Raw genomic sequence first — 12,951 nt, forward strand, 5'->3', positions numbered from 1 at the left:
AAACAACTAAAGTTTAACGTGTTCAAAGCTAAATCTCTTATCTTCCCTCTCTCTGAAATTTGATTCACTGAAATTCTTCCCTATTTCCATTAATAGCCATTCCATTTTTCTAGTTGTTCAGAGCAAAACTTTTCATTAACTATTAGAGAATATTAATAATTTAATGCAATTATTTTGCACAAAACCATGTAAAGCCTCACTTATTTCAGAGTAAAAGCCCTAATTCTTGGAATAGCCTACTAGATTTTGCATTATTTAGCTCACCAACTTCTTCTGACCTCAAGTCCTGCTAATCTTGCACTTTTGCTCACACCATTCCAGCCACGTGGGCCTCCTTTCTATATTTTGAAAACTACAGTCTTGGTACTACTTCAGGGATGTCTGTTCTCTCTGCCTGGAATGTTTTCCTAAATCCACATGGTTAGTTTCCTTATCTCCTTCAAGACTTTACTTAAATGCATCCTTATAGGCAGATCGTCTCTAAACAGGCAGTTAAAAATTGCACAATCAACTCTCTGTCTCTCTGCTCTATTTTTATTTCTTTATAACATATTTAACCATCTAATATTCTAAAATTTTATTTTATTTCCTGTATTCCCCCGTTAGAATATAAACTTCATTATGGCAGAGATTTTTATCTAAAACAGTACTTAGCACATTATAGGTACTCAGTAAATATCTGTTGAATGAGTGATTCAATCTCTAAAGTGTTTCTTTTTCAAACAAATGTATGAGATGTAATTTGTCACGTATGATGGAAAGAAATAGCTTAAGTTGAATCTTAACATTTTAAGTGATATCTGCAAGGTTGAAAATGTTGAAAAGTATATCAGTGGTGTACTATTTTTAATTATATTTACCTTATAAGATGTGTGGCATTGACTTATTTCTACTTTAAGAAATAATGTTCCACTGACACAGAACATGATAATCAAGGGAATCAAGTCCATATCTATATCTCGCTAGATTCAGGTAGTGTTTTTTTCAGTGTAACAGCAAACTGCCAAACAATCATCCACACTGCTAAATGGATAATGCTGTTTGGTTTTAAGAAGTCCTATATAACCTGATGTTTAATAACTAAGTGTCCTAATCCAGTTTGTCTGCTAACAGTAAACGGATGTTTTGGTGAAGACATAGCCAAAGTGTCAGTAATATTCTCAATAAAATATTTCTATCATTTTGTTACATTGTCAATTGATGTTCTCTCATGTGATAATGTGATAATTTTTTAAGCAAATAATTTCTTTCTACATACAATATTTATTAAAATTTATATATATATAATAAAGTTGTTATAATAGTCTAAATAATAATATAGTTTTAAAATATAGTCTAAAAGTTTGAGATGTAGTTTTCAAGCTTAATAATCATTTTGCTCACTCTAAAATCCAATATCCCTTCCTAAATTTAGAAAGAATACAAACATTAATATTTTTAAAATCTGTTTCCTTCTCTTTCAAGCATACTCAACTACAGTGTAACATTTTCATATTAAGTCAGTAGAATTGTGACTGGCATTAGTTGGCAAGAGTTGGGAAAAAAATATAAAGCAGACCAGGTAGACAAGTTGTACTCCACAATGTTCCTATGCTAAATACTGAGAAAATGAACCTTTACTTTAGCCAGCTAAAACTGGCCTATGCATTTAACTTATATTTTGTGGCTAAGATACAGCAATTCAAAAGCCAAAATCTCTTGAAATATTCAAGAAATATGAACTAAGTCACTTCCTACAAGAACTGAGAAGTGGGCCTAAAATAACTACCTCTTTTAGAGTTCCAGTCTATCACCCATGAGCTGAAAATGAATCTTCTGTTCCTTCTTCATGTAAATTGAAAGTATCTATTTGAATATGATTTACACACTAGAATGGACCTTTTTAGCTTATCCCATGATAGCTATAGTCCTTTGTTTCCAGATTCTCTTTTTCATCATTTTATTGACAGGCTTAGTTTCTCCTTGATACACACATATAATATTCATTACTCTTCCAAGGAATCATGGGCATGCCTCTATCATCTAATATGTGAGAAGGACTAAAAAAGGTGGTTATCTGAATTATAGCCTTGCAGTACATCTCACCTTGTGTGAATGTTCTTTTTCTTTTTCAGTTGTCTCCAGGTCAGGTGATCTATTTTGTTCTTCTAATTGGTGAATTGAAAATTTCAAAATTTTCAGGTACTATAAAAAATTGAACTTATGTATTAATTAAGTAAAACATCTTTGTTTAACATTTTTTCATCTATACCAAGGCTAAATAAATGCCAATTACATTGCATCTAATCTAAATAACGGTTTCAAATATCACTGAGGGTCTTTAACATGAATACATTGGACAAAGATGTATAAGAAATCATTTCTATTTATTTGGAATTGCATAAGAGATAAGTATAACATCTTAGAACAAAATTCAATACAGACATCTGATTATGGAATAAAGGAAGAGAGAGAGATGCTTTATAGTAAACAGAGTCCTATGCTTGAGTACTTGAGCTTGAGCTGCATATTTTTGACATTTACTAGCTGAATCACTTTTCACAAATAACTTATCATCTTCTCAAATCTTTGTATCTTTGCCAGTAAAACTGGAATTATAATACCTCACCAGAATTATATACCTCACAGGATTATACTGAAGATTAATGTAGTTTATGTACATCAAAGTGATGTGAAAATTTGTAAATACTATACAAATGAGGATTTTACAACTATTAATGCTATTTGGTTTTAAGAAGTCCTATATAACCTGATGCTTAATAACTAAGTGTCCTAATCCAGTTTGTCTGTAAACTCGAGTTGCCCAGTAAACTCAAATGGATTTCACAAATAACTTTTATAGTGAAGTAAAAAATAGTTGATTTTCCTAAAATAATATTGTCATATCTGTTATTTGTTGGGATGACTGATATTCCTAGTTTACTCATTCACCATTGTTTATATAACAAGTCTTGAAGATGAGCAGCTTCTGTGGAAATTTTCATCATTCCTTAATACAGACAGCACAAGTAGAATGGCCATGTTATCTGTTAGACAAACATTTGTTGAGTATCTATCATGTGCACAGCACTTCTCAGGTTTTACAGAATACATAAAAAGGTTTGAGATCTGATTGAATAACCATAACTATATTGATACAATTTTTACACAGGTTAGCTATTATTATCTAATTGTCAAATCCAGTTCACACATTTCAGTTCCTGTTTCCTTTGATCTCCCCATCGTATTTGTCACTATTGGGTTTCCTCTCCTTCATGAAACTACCCCTTCCCTTGGTTTCTAGAAAATAACTCTCTTGGTTATTCATCTCAGTGACATTTGCTTGCCTCTTTGAATGTTTCCCAGGTTATGGCACTGACTTACTCCAATTTTACATACCACCATGATGATCTCATTTATTTCCATACCCCTGCTAACTATACATTGATAACTCCCCCATTATATATCTCTAGCTAGAATCTTCTAAATTCAGTTCTTAATTTCCAATTACTTAATAGACCTATCTTCCTCATTTTTTTCATGAGAACCTCAAAATCCCATTTAAAATTCCCCCTCTCTTAAACAATCTACTTTTAATACTCCATTCCTTATGTCACTCGATGGCACCACCCTCAGCCCAATAATCCTTGTTACAAATTTCTAGCTCCATGCAGGCAGGGACTATTTCTTGGTTTCTCAACACCATATTCTGAGCACCAAGCACTGTGCCTAACATAGCAGGTGCTCAATAAAAATTAAAGAATGAATGAATATTTGAATGAATGAAATAATCATCAACTCTTTGTTTTCCTCACTCTCCATATGCAACCAGGTATTAAGTCCTACTGATCCTATCTATGAAACATCTCATATCCATCCTTTCTTTTCTATTTTCCCTTACTTTAGTTTATACCTCAGACAGTCATAGTTCAAATTCAAACTTGAATACTTATTGCTTATATACTGGGCTAATTACTCAGTGTCTCTTAACCTAAGTTAATCCATCTAAAAAAATAGCAATCTCATACAATAGTTGTGATGATGAAATAAAAAGTAACCATTATAATTATGTCAGCAGGATGGCAGATTAGGAAACCCTGGACCCTCCTTTCCCAACAAATACACCAATTTAGCAACAATTCACTGACAAATTCCCTTTGTATGAAATCCAGAAATTAACTGAAAGGCTCATGCACTTCAGGTGAACATGAAACCAGGTTCACTGAAGTTGGCAAGGAGGCTGAGGGTATCCTCTCACCAGAAGCCCTGAACCTTGTGCAGTACCACAGGATCAGAAAGAGACCCCTGAGCTCCAAGTTTCTTCCAGGGTATGGAGGTGATTGGTCCTAACATACAGTAACCCAACTTCTCCAAGAGGGCTACACAGAAGACTGGTTTCTGTATTGCCAGTCTTGGAGCTCTGACTGATACAGTATAGTCTAGACATCTGAGGGATAATAGAGATAGCAGCTCAGACTAGTAACACCATAGAGCCTTCACCCTGCTCAGCATTGAGTGAATGGATGAAAAATCCCAGCTCTCAGCAATTCTCTGGGGAAAGAGCTGATCCATGTGTCTAGCATCCTAACTTCTCCAAGGCTGTCCAAAGAATTAGCATCCATTTTGCCAGTCTTAGAGTTCTGATGGGTCAGGCAGTCTAAATACCTGGTAAAGAACAGACAAGGCAGAATGGACTGGTAGTTGCTGTATGTCTTCCCCCTGTTCAAGACAGAGAGAGCCAATAAAAAATACAAGCCCTCAGCTTCCCCACGGAGGAGGGCAAGAGTTGCTCCATGTGTCCAATACCCCAACTTCTCCAGGCCTATGCAAAGAAGAGGGATCTGACTTGACAGTCTTGGAGGTTTGACAGGTCTGGCATAGTCTAGGTGCCTGGTGGAGAATAGAGATAGAGCTATATACTCCTAGACACCATAGAGCCTCCCACCTGCTCAATAAAGAGCAAGCAAAAACTAAAATAAAATTAAAAACCCATAGCTGTCTGCTTCTCCCTGAGGAGAAAAGGAGTTGACAAAGGTCCCCAAAATCACTGGTTAGGCTGATTGGGTGGGGTCTTCTCCACTACAAGGTCAGTACATAAAGAATGAGAGAAGAGCCTACATTGTCTAATGTACAGACACCAATACAGATACAAGGAAAATGAAGTATCAGGCAAAGATGTTTCAAACAAAGAAACAAGGTAAATCTCCAGAAATAAAATCCTAATGAAATGGAGTTATATGATTTATGTGATAGAGAATTCAAAATGACTATCATAAAGAGGCACACAAAGTTCAATAAAACAATGCATGAACAAAATAAGAATTTCAACAAAAAGATATAAAATATTTTGAAAACAAAATAAAAATCATGGAGCTGAAGAATACAATTACTATACTGAAAAACTGACTAGAAAGGTTTGACATCAGACTAAATCAAGCAGAAGTAAAGATCACTGAACTCAAAGAGAAGTCATCAGACTCAAGCACCAAAAAGAAAAAAGGAATGAAACAAAATGAATAAAGCTTAAAGGGCTTATGGTACATCAACAAGATGACCAATTACACATTACGGGAGTCACAGAAGGAGGAGAGAGAGAGGAACAAAAAGTGTTTCAAAGGAATAATGACAGAAAACTTCTGAAATCATGGGAAGAAAATTGACATCCAGATCCAAGATGTCCAAATTACACTAAAAAAGACGAATCTAAAGAAATCCGCATCAAGACACATTATAATCAAATTTCCAAAAGTCAAAGACAAAGACAGAATTTTGAGAGAAGCAAGAGGAACACAAGTCTTTATGGGAGCCCCATAAATATATCAGTGGATTTTTAAGCAGATACCTTGCACGCCAGAAGTACTGGGGAAAAAATGTCAACAAAGAATACTATACTCAGCAAAGCTGTACCTCAAAAATGAAGGAATGATAAAGAATTTCCCAGACCAAAAAAAAAAAGCTGAGAGTTCATCACCACTCAATCTACCTTACAAGAAATGCTAAAAGGCATTCTTCAAATTGAAACAAAAGGATGCTAAAAAGGAGCAAAATAACATAAGAAAGTATGAAACCCATTGGTGAAGAATATATACACAAACAGAATTCTGAATTACTATAATGGTGGTCAGTTAATCAATTTTAATTCTACAATAAAAGTGAAAAGGCAAAATAATTTAAAACACATATAAATAAAATATGTTAAAATATATGTAATATAAAAAATGTAAATTGTGACAACAATAACAAAGAGTGTGTGGACAGGACAATTTAAATTGTAGAGCTTTTGTATGTGCTTGGACTTAAGTTTTTAGTTTAAAATGGACTGCTATAAAGATATATTTCATAAGCACATTGAAACAACAGCAACAAAAATACCTATACAAGTTACACAAAGAAAAGGAGAAAGGACTCAAAGCACATAAATACCAAAAAAAAAAAAAATTCAAAACAAAAATACAAACTCACCCACAAAGGAAGATGGCAAGAGTGGAAGAGAGAAACAAAAGAAATACAAGACCAACAGAAAAATATTAACAAAATGGCCATACTAAATGCTTTCATATCAATAATTACTTTAATGGAAATTGGTTCACCTCTCCAATAGAAATACATAGTATGGAAGAATAAATTTAAGAGAAAAAAAGACCCAATTATATGCTGTATAAAAGAATTACACTGTATATTTAAGGACACACATAGGTTGAATGTGAAAGAAGGGAAAATGTATTCCATGAAATTGGCTATGAAAAGAGCAGTGGTGGCTAGACATATATCAAACAAAATAGACTTTAAGTCAAAGAAATACCACAAGAGATAAAGAAGGATAATATATAATGATAAAAGGGTCAATTCACTAGGAAGATATAATAATTATAAATATATTTGTAAATCCAACATAAGAACACCTAAATACATAAAGCAAACATTGACCAAAATGAAGAGAAGGATATAAAGCATTACAAAAAATACTAGGAGACATCAATACCCAACTTTTAATAATGGATAGGACACCCAGACAGAAAATCAACAAGAAAACAGATGACTTGAACAAGACAATAGATCAAATGTATCTAAGAGATATGTGCCAAACATTCCATCCCACAGCAACAAAATACACATATTTCTCCAGGTTATTCACATAATAGGTCACAAAACAAGCCTTAAAAAATTAACAATATTAAAGTCATATCAACTATCTCTTCTAACCACAATGGAATGAAACTAGAAATCCATAAGAGATGGAAAATGGAAATTCAGAAATATGTGTTAATTAAAGAACACACACTAGAACAACCATTGGGTCAAAGAAGAAATCAAAAACAAATTTAGAAAATACATTGAGACAAATGAAGATAAAATTCTACATTGCAAAACAGATGTAATAACATAAGTACTACATTAAAAAAAAGAAAAACCTCAAACCACCTGACTTTATACCTACAGGAATAAGATAAAGAAGAAAAAACTAAGCTAAAACTTAACGGAAAGAAATAATTAACAAAGAATAGAGCAGAAATAAGTGAAATAAAAATCAGAAAAACAATAGAAAAATCAACAAAACTAAGAGTCACTTTTTGACAAGATAAACAAAATTGAAAAATGCTTATATGTGAAGAAAAAAAAAGGAAAGACAAATGAGTAAAATCAGAAATAAAAAACAGATATAACAATTTATGACACAGAAATAAAAAAGATCCTAAGAGATTACTGTGAACAACTATATATCAACACACTGAATAATGTAGAAGATATGGATACTTTCTTAGAAATATGCAACCTATCAAAATTAAACCATGAATAAATAGTAAGTCCGAATGTACCTAATACCTGGTAGGGAGATTAAAACAGTAATCAAAACCCTCCCAACAATAAAAATTTCAGAACCAGAATACTTCATTAGTGAATTCTACAAATTTTTAAAAGAGAAGTAACACTGATATTTGTCAAACTCTTCCAGAAAACTGAAGAGGAGAAAACACTTCCAATGTCACTTTACAAGGCCAGTATTACTCTGATACCAAAGACAGACAAACAAAACAAAGGACAATAAAACTATCAGCCAATATCCTTGATGAACACAGTTACAAAAATCTTCAACAAAATAATAGCCCACACATTCCAACAGCACACTGAAGGGATCATACACCATGACCAAGTGGGACTTATCCATGAGATGACAGAATGGTTCATATATGAAAATCAAGTAATATGATATAAGAGGTTAGCATAATAAAGAATTAGTGAGCTCACCCCATCTTACATAAACACCAAAATCACAACCAACTGCTGAACAGCCATTGACAAAAAAATTCTGGAACCTACCAAAAAAAGATACCCTACATCCAAAGGCAAAGAAGAAGCCACAACAAGACAGTAGAAGGGGTGCAATCTCAATAAAATCAAATTCCATACCCACCGAGTGGGTGACACACAAACTGGAAGACAATTATACCACAGAAGTTCTGCCACAGGAGTGAAAGTCCTGAGCCCCACGTTAGGCTTTCCAGCCTGAGTATCTGGCAATGGGAGGAGGAAAACCCAGAGAATCTGGTTTTGAAGGTCAGTGGAGTTTGATCTCAGGAATTCCACAGGGCTGGAGGAAGGAGAAACTCCACTCTTGGAGGGTGCACACAAGGTTGTGTGTGCACCAGGACCCAAGGAAAAAAGCAGTGACCTCATAAGAGACTGGGCCATACCTACCTCTAGTATTGGAAGGTTTCCTGCAGAGGTGGGGGCAGCTGTAGCTCAAAGGGGGGGCAAAGACACTGGAAGTGGCAGATCTGGAAGTACTCATTGGCATGAGCCCTCCCAGAGGCTGCCATTAACCCCACCCTACAACCTATAGGCTCCAGTGTTGGGATGCCTCAGACCAAAAAGCCACCAGGGCAGGAACACAGCCCTACCCATCAGCAGACAATCTGCTAAAAGTCTTCCTGAGCACAGCCCTGCCCACCAGAGAGAAAAAAACCCACTTCCGCACACCAGCACACAGGAACCAACCCCTCCCATCAGGAAGTCCCCCAAAGACTCTTTGACAGCCTCATCCACCTGAGGGAAGACAGCAGAAGCAAGAAGAACTACAACCCTGCAGACCACAGAATGGAAATTGTAACCACAGGAAGTTAGAAAAAATGAGATGGCAGAGGAATATGTCTGAGATGAAGGAAGAAGATAAAACCTCACAAGAACAATTAAGTAAAGAGGTTGATAGGCAACTAACCAGAAAAAGAATTCAGGATAATGATAGTGAAGATGATCCAAGATCTCAAAAAAGAATGGAGGCAAGGATCGAAAAGATGCAAGGAATATTTAATACAACCACGAAGAACTAAAGAACAAACTAACAGAGATGAACAATACAATAACTGAAATGAAAAATAAACTAGAAGGATTCAAAAGCAGAATTACTGAGGCAGAAGAATGGATAAGTGACCTGGAAGACAGAATAGTGGAAATCAGTGCCACAGAATAGAATAAAGAAAAAAGACTGAAAAGGAATGAAGACAGTCTAAGAGACTTCTGGGACAACAATGAACACACCAACATACACATCATAGTGTTCCCAGAAGGAGAAGAGAGAGAACAAGGATCCGAAAAAAAATTTGAAGTGATAACACCAGAAATTTCCCTAACATGGGAAAGGAAATAGCCACCCAAGTCCAGGAAGCACAGAGAGTCTGAGGCAGGATAAACCCAAGGAGGAACACACTGAGCCACATAGTAATCAAATTGACAAAAATTAAAGACAAAGAAAAAATATTAAAAGCAGCAAGGATAAAACAACAAATACCATACAAGGGAACTCCAATAAGGTTAACAGCTGATTTCTCAGCAGAAACTCTGTAGGCCAGAAAAGAGTGGAACAATATATTTAAAGTGATGAAAGGGAAGAACCTACAACCAAGAATACTCTCTCAGCAAGGCTCTCATTCAGATTTGATGGAGAAGTCAAAAGCTTCACAGACAAGTACCAGCTAAGAGAATTCAGCACCATCAGACCAGCTTTGCAACAAATGCTAAAGGAACTTCTCTAAGCAGACAAGAAAAGGCCACAACTAGAAACAGGAAAATTACAAATGGAGAAGCTCACCAGTAAAGCAAACATAAAGTAAAGGTAGGAAATTATCCACACACAAATATTATATCAAAACCAGCAATTGTGAGAAGAGGCGAGCCCAAATGCAGGATATTGGAAATGCATTTGAAATTAAAAGACAAACAATTTAAAACAATCTTGTTTACATACAGAATGCTACATCAAAATCTCATGGTAACTGCAAAGTGAAATTTTACAGTAGATACACACACAAAAAAAATAAAAAGGAATCCAAACAGAGCACTAAACTTAGTAATCAATTCACAAGAGAACAAAAGAGGAAGGGAAGAAAAGAGATCTACAAATCCAAAACAATTAACAAAGTGGCAATAAGAACAAACATATTGATAATTACCTTAAATGTAAACAGATTAAATACACTAACCAAAAGACATAGACTGGCTGAATGGATACAAAAACAAGACATGTGTATATGCTGTCTACAAGAGACTGACTTCAGTTCTAGGGACACATACAGACTGAAAATGAGGGGATGGAAAAAGGTATTCTATGCAAAAGGAAATCAAAAGAAAGCTGGAGTAGCAATACTCATATCAGAAAACATAGACTTTAAAATAAAGACTGTTACAAGAGACAAAGAAAGACACTACATAATGATTAAGGGATAAAATAAAGAAGAATATATAACAATTATAAATATATATGCACCCAACATAGAAATACCTCAATATATAAGGCAAATACTAACAGCCATGAAGGGAGAAATAACAGTAACACGATAATAGTGGGAGACCTTAACACTGCACTTTCATCAATGGACAGATCATCCAGACAGAAAATCAAAAAGGAAACACAGGCCTTAAATGACACATTAGACCAAATGAACTTAATTGATATTTATACAATTATTGATATTTATACAATATTTATATAATTATAATTTATACAATTATTCCACACAAATGCAGCAGAATACACATTCTTCTCAAGAGCACATAGAACATTCTCCAGGAGTGATCACATGCTGGGGCACAAAGCAGCCTAGGTAAAATTAAGAAAACTGAAATCATATCAAGCATCTTTTCCAGCCACAACACTATAAGATTAGAAATAAACTACAAGGAAAAAAAAAACGTAAAAAACACAAGCATGTGGAGGCTAAACAATATGCTAACAAACAACCAATTTATCACTGAGGAAATCAAAGAGGAAATCAAAAAATACCAAGAGACAAATGAAAATGAAAGCAAACCCTCCAAACCCTATGGGACCCAGAAAAAGCAGTTCTAAGAGGGAAGTTTATAGCAATAAAATCTTACCTCAGGAAAGAAGAAAAATCAAAAATAAACAACCTAACTTTACACCTAAAGCAAATAGAGAAAGAAGAAAAAACAAACCCAAAAGTTAGCAGTTGGAAAGAAATCATAAAAATCAGAGAAGAAATAAATGAAACAGAAAAAAAAGAAAACAAAAGATCAATTGAACTAAAAGCTGTTTCAAAGGAAAAGATAAACAAAATTGACAAATCTTTAGCCAGACTCATCAAGAAAAAGAGGGAGAGGGCTCAAATCAATAAAATTTGAAATGAAAAAGGAGGATACAACTGACACCGCAGAAATACAAAGCATCCTAAGAGACTACTACAAGCAACTGTATTCCAATAAAATTGACAACCTGGAAGAAATGGACAAATTTGTAGAAAGGTACAATCTCCGAAGACTGAAACAGGAAGAAATAGAAAAATATGAACAGACCACTCACAAGTACTGAAATTGAAACAGTGATTAAAAAACTCCCAACAAAAAAAAAATCCAGGACCAGATGGCTTCACAGGTGATTTCTATCAAACATTTAAAGAAGGCTAACACCTATCCTTCTCAAACTGTTGCAAAAACTGCAGAGGACGGAATACTCCCAAAGTCATTCTATGCAGCCAACATCACCCTGATACCAAAACCAAAGATACCATACACACAAAAAGAAAATTATAGACCAATGTCACTGATGAACATAAATGCAAAAATCCTCAATATAATACTAGCAATTTGAATCCAACAATACATTAAGGGGATCAGACACCCTGATCAAGTGGGATTAATTCCAGGGATGCAAGGATTTCTCAAAATCCACAAATCAGTCAGTGTGATACACCACATAAACAAATTGAACAATTAAAAATATTATTTCATATTTTCATTTCAACAGATGCAGAAAAACCTTTTGACAAAGTTCAACACCCATTTATGATAAAAACTCTCCAGAAAGTGGGCATAGAGGGAACATACCACAACATAATAAAGGCCATATATGGCAAACCTACAGCTAACATCATACTCAACTGTTAAAAGCATTACAACTAAGATCAGGAAGAAGACAAGGATGCCCACTTTTGTCACGTTTATTCAGCATAGTTTTGGAAGTCCTAGCCAAGGCAATCAGAGAAGAAAAAGGAATAAAAGGAATACAAATTGGAAAAGAAGAAGTAAAACTGTCACTGTTTGCAGATGACATGATACTACACATCGAAAACCCTAAATATACTAACAGAAAACTACCAGAGCTCATCAGTGAATTTGGTAAAGTTGCAGGATACAAAATTAATACACAGAAATCTCTTGCATTTCTATACACTAACAATGAAAGATCAGAAAGATAAATTAAGGAAACAATCCCATTTACCATCACATCAAAAAGAACAAAACACCTAGGAATATACCTACCTATGGAGACAAAAATCCTGTACTCAGAAAACTGTAAGACACTGATGGAAGAAATCAAAGATGACACAAACAGTTGGAAACATATACCATATTCTTGGATTGGAAGAATCAATATTGTCAAAATGACAATATTACCCAAGGCAATCTACAGATTTAATACAATCCTTATCAAATTACCAGTGGCATTTTTCACAGAAG

The sequence above is a fragment of the Phocoena sinus genome, chromosome X (genome assembly GCF_008692025.1).
Source record: "Phocoena sinus isolate mPhoSin1 chromosome X, mPhoSin1.pri, whole genome shotgun sequence".
In the NCBI taxonomy this organism is placed as follows: Eukaryota; Metazoa; Chordata; class Mammalia; order Artiodactyla; family Phocoenidae; genus Phocoena; species Phocoena sinus.